Raw genomic sequence first — 4,808 nt, forward strand, 5'->3', positions numbered from 1 at the left:
GGTGGGGGGATGTCCCTCAGCCAGGCCTGCACCCTCTCCAATCTGGGACCCCTTGGGGGATGTCAGACTGCTGATTTAGGGTTGATCTTAAATCGGCAGTTGGACATCCCCTCTCGCAATCTGGGATGGCTGGCTCCTAACCACTTGCTTATCTGCCTGCCTGATTGCCCCTAACCTCCTCTGCCTGCCAGCCTGATGCCTCTAACAGTTCCCCCTGCCAGCCTAATCACCCCCTAACTGCTTCCCTGCTGGCCTGGTTGCCCCTCGCTTCCCTCCACTGCCGGCCTGGTAGCCCTTAACTGCCCTCCCCTGCTGGCCTGTACACCCCTAACTGCCGGCCCCTGGTGGCATGGTCTCCCCTAACTGCCCTCCCTGCCAGCCTGATCCCCCTAATTGCTCTCCCCTGCCAGTCTGATACTCCTAGCTGCTCTCCCCTGCCAGCCTGATCCCCCTAACTGCTCTCCCCTGCTGGCCTGATAGCCCTGGCCCTGCCACCATGGCTTTGTCTGGAAGGATGTCCGGAAGGTCTTCTGGTCTAATTAGCATATTACTCTTTTATTAGTATAGATATCTTGGACACATAGAAGCAGGATGAGAAAATGTAGATAAAACCATGGAAAATGAGAGGTGAAAGATTAACTATGCAAGATTAGATTTGGGGAAAATAACCCGAAGTATACTGTTGTGATGAAGCTATTACCCAAGTGCTAAGTGTACCTTCAGAAATTCTATCCAATAGTCTAAAGATGAGGAGAAAATCAAGCATCATTTCTTCCTGCTCTCATATCTCATATCTGTAGCTGTAGACACTGAAATGTGACCTAGAGCCTTCTGGCCTTTTGTAATTAAGCAAAAGGCAGCTGTGACTATAGGAGATAGCATTTTAAAGAATTAAGTTATGTTTAAAGCTGGTATGCATGTCCCTCATCAGCCATTTCAGTCACCCAGACAGTGTGACCTGCCATCATGAAGCAGCATCTTTGAAAACAAAGGACAGTAGTACCTATATACATCAAACCGGGACTTCAGCTATGATCAGCCCTTGGACTGCATGTGTAGAAATGGGCCTGTATGACCCTCAAAAAACTGTCCTTTCTGTTTCAGGTTGCTCACTTCCTGTTGAGTCTCAGAGATTAATTTTATTTGCTCTAGTCCAGCGATTTTCAACTGGTATGCCGCAAGAATTTTTAAAACCTGCAATACCTGACTATTTAGTCAGGAGCATTGACCCTTAGATTGTCAAATTAAAAAATGACAACCAACACAATAGCTGCCTGGTGTGAATGAATCAAAATTATACCTATTTATTTAGTCATATTTTCAATTAACATATTTTTTGGTGTGCTGCAGAATTTTAGTATTTACTTTATGTGTGCCATGAGATGAAAAAGGTTGAAAATCGCTGCTCTAGTGAGTCAGCCCTGCCTCATTGCCATGGTCAAGGAGATTCACAGTTCATTAGTGCATGCCAAACTCAGGAGTGACTGTCAGATGGCAACATCAAGTTAGGTGGTGTTGGTGAGCGATTCCTACTTCCTCTCCTACCCTATTTCAGCCCTAATTAAACTCCATTGTGAAAGAAGCAACTCTGAACATAAATGTCTTGAATATCCTGAATATTTGGGGAGTGGAAAGAGAGAGGCAGTAGAAGATGTGGAAAAAGCACTGATTTTAGAGCCAGATAGGTCTGGGTTTTCTTTTCTTGGTCAACAGAAGCAATGATCTGACACTGTATTGCAATGCTTTCTTTGTTGTGGCTCTGAAGGTTTTTGTTTAGTTTTTGTGTTGTTGTTTTTAAACTCTATAAAACATATGTTTATTTTCCACTGTCAAAAGTGCCAACAAAATGATCCTGCAACTAGAGAGGACAGAAAACTAGCAATAGCTATTGACAAGACAGACACAGTATCAATGATATATGCATGATGATGGAATATATCACCAATGCCTAGTTTTTAGGTTGTGCATAGAAACAGCAAGGAAAAAAAGACAGTCCAAGTTCTTTTTTGTGGAGATTGAGCTGTTGAGATTTATTGATAAAATTTCTTTTCTCAGTCAATTCCACAAGCCTGGGAAACATCTTCATTCCCTATACCCATTATATTTCATTTGTTCATTAATTCCCTCATTTTGTTTATTAGTTCAATCAACCAATATTTACTATCTTCAGTACACTTTGGCTGAATACTCTAAATTTTACTTTGTGGGTGTTTTTTTTTTTTAATAGGACTGATAAGATTTCCAAAAAGACTTGATTTTAATACCATTAAAAAAAACAGCCCCATGGGTGAAAAGATCAAGTAATTAAGAAATACAAATGGTCAGTTTTAAAAATAGCCATGGGGATGTCAAGTAAGCATAGGGAATATACTCAATAGTATTGTAAAAATTATGTATGGTGCCAAATGGGTACTAGGTTTATGGAGTGACCACTTTGTAAGATATATAAATGTCTAATCACCATGTGGTACACCAGAAACTATTATAATATTAAATGTCAACTGTAATTAAAAAATATTTAATTTAAAAAAATAGACACATGAGAGGAAAGGCTAATCCTAAATGTTACTTTATCCTTTTTCCCACACCTTCCTCAATTTCCAGATGTCAGGAATTAAAACCAGTTCATAAATTTTCATTGGCATATCCTGTCTGTCCAAACTTTTGAGAATCAGAGTCTCCAGGGAACTACCACTCTCCAAAGATCACATGACTAGAGAATTTCCTCAAGACACAGACAACTTCAGTTTCATTTAGATCTGCCTTTTCTCCCTTTTCACACCCTGACCATACAGGGCATCCAGCCAATCAGTCTCTGCCCTGAGTCATTGTACTGGCTACTGCAATGTCTCTCTATAAGAGAAAAGCTCTTGCTTTCAGAGAAGATCATGTTTGCAAACTTTTAACTCTTGGGGAAGCAGTGATGACAAAAGTTGTGGGCAGAGAAGTGGGGAGGAAAGAGTAGACTATTGAGTTGACAAATATCAACTTGCCATTCTCAACTCCTCTCTCTGATGCCCATTTGTTACCTTCTTTTCTCCTACCTCTTGGTTTCTCTCCAGGCGCCTCCAAGGTAGTGATGGCTCTCCAGAAGACCCTTTCATTGCTTCTGCTCTCGCTGCTGACCCTGCTGGGTTTGGGGCTGGTGCAGCCCTCCTATGGCCAGCCCATGTACCAACGATTCCTGCGGCAACATGTGGATCCTATGGTGACAAGTGACGACGTTAAATACTGTAACTTGATGACACAAAGATGGAGGGTGACTCAGTTTCATTTCAAGCAATTCAACACCTTCATCCATGAAGACATCTAGAACATTCATAGCATCTGCAGCACCACCAATATCCAGTGCAAGAATGGCAAGATGAACTGCCATGAGGGTGTAGTGAGTGTTACAGACTGCAGAGATACAGGAAGTTCCCCAGCCCCCAACTGCAGATATGGGGCCAGGGCCAGCACTAGGCGTGTGGTCATTGCCTGTGAGGGTAACCCCCCAGTGCCTGTGCACTTTGACAGATAGATACTACCCTGCAGGGGTTATGGCCCCGTGGTTGGCCTTTAACTTACTCCTTGGATAGCAATGAGTAATGAACTTGAGCTATCTCAGGCTCTGTCTTCTCTGGTTACGTCTACCTTTTTCTCTATATAATCGATTCTCTTAAATGTATCAAAGACAAATGGAGGAATAAACCTATAATGGGACTGGGCTTTTCTATAATAAACTTTTCAGTAAACTCTTCTGCTTCCTTTTATAATACTGGTCAGCTTAACCCTCTCAGATTCTAACCTCTGGAATGTAATCAATATATGTATAATATAGCATTTCAAGTATTTTAAGGTGCTTCCATCTCAGTTATCTCATTTTAATACCATGCACCCTTGTGATGCTGATGTTGCTACATATAGAGACCAAAGTTAAAGGATTTGCTGAAGAACATGAAGTTAGTGGCAAAGCTGAAGCAAAAAATCCACTTCAACTGGCTACTAATCCAGGACTTTCTCTACTTCATCACAAGGAGTGTTTTGAAAGTATCTTCTTTCTGGTATTCCCAGAAGTCAGCTGTTGGGGGAAGCATTAAAAATGTGGAAACATGAACTGGGAAAATGCAAGCTCTGTCTGTATAATTTGGCAACCTTGTTATGTTTGGGTCTAATAAGATTAAGAAATGATACAAGGAACTTTCTTTTTCTCTTCCCAAACTTTTGAATCATGGTAGTGAGTAGGAGTACTAACAATGCACTAGATCATTCAGACTCACTCACTCTTCCTGACTGGAAAGGTTTTTCATGTTTTCCTTTTAATAAAGAACTCAAGCCCAGCCAGCATGGCCCGGTGGTTGAGCATCGACCTATGAGCCAGGAGAGCAACAGTTCAATTCCTGGTCAGGGCACATGCCCGGTTGCAGGCCAGTCCCCCTTGTGGGGCATGCAGGAGGCAACCAATCAGTGATTCTCCCTCATCATTGATGTTTCTCTCTCTCTTCCTCTCTGAAATAAATTAAAATATATTTTAAACAAAAACTCAAACTACAGATATCTGTGAAGATGGTGTTATGGTTCTTGTGTGGGATTTTTTTTTCTTCTACCCTCTTAATTATTTTCTAGCTTATAAACATGCACCATCACCTTAATACCCTCATAAACTGGTTCATGACTAAAAGCCTATAAGATCAATGACCAGGACACAGAAACATTTGTGTCATTTACTAAAGACAATTCTCACACCCCACCCTTTTCCCTTTGAATATTTTGAAACAAATTGGGGAACAGAGATGTATGAAGACACCAGCAGCTAAAGAAAGGAAGTA

The 4,808-nt window shown here is 41.5% G+C and overlaps 1 pseudogene; it reads left to right on the plus strand.

Moving 5' to 3' along the window:
• Positions 1-3,042: 3,042 nt before the first annotated feature.
• On the plus strand, positions 3,043-3,538 carry LOC102431977 (annotated as a pseudogene).
• The last annotated feature ends 1,270 nt before the right edge of the window (positions 3,539-4,808 follow it).

Source organism: Myotis lucifugus, unplaced genomic scaffold (genome assembly GCF_000147115.1).
Source record: "Myotis lucifugus unplaced genomic scaffold, Myoluc2.0 scaffold_860, whole genome shotgun sequence".
Taxonomy (NCBI): Eukaryota; Metazoa; Chordata; class Mammalia; order Chiroptera; family Vespertilionidae; genus Myotis; species Myotis lucifugus.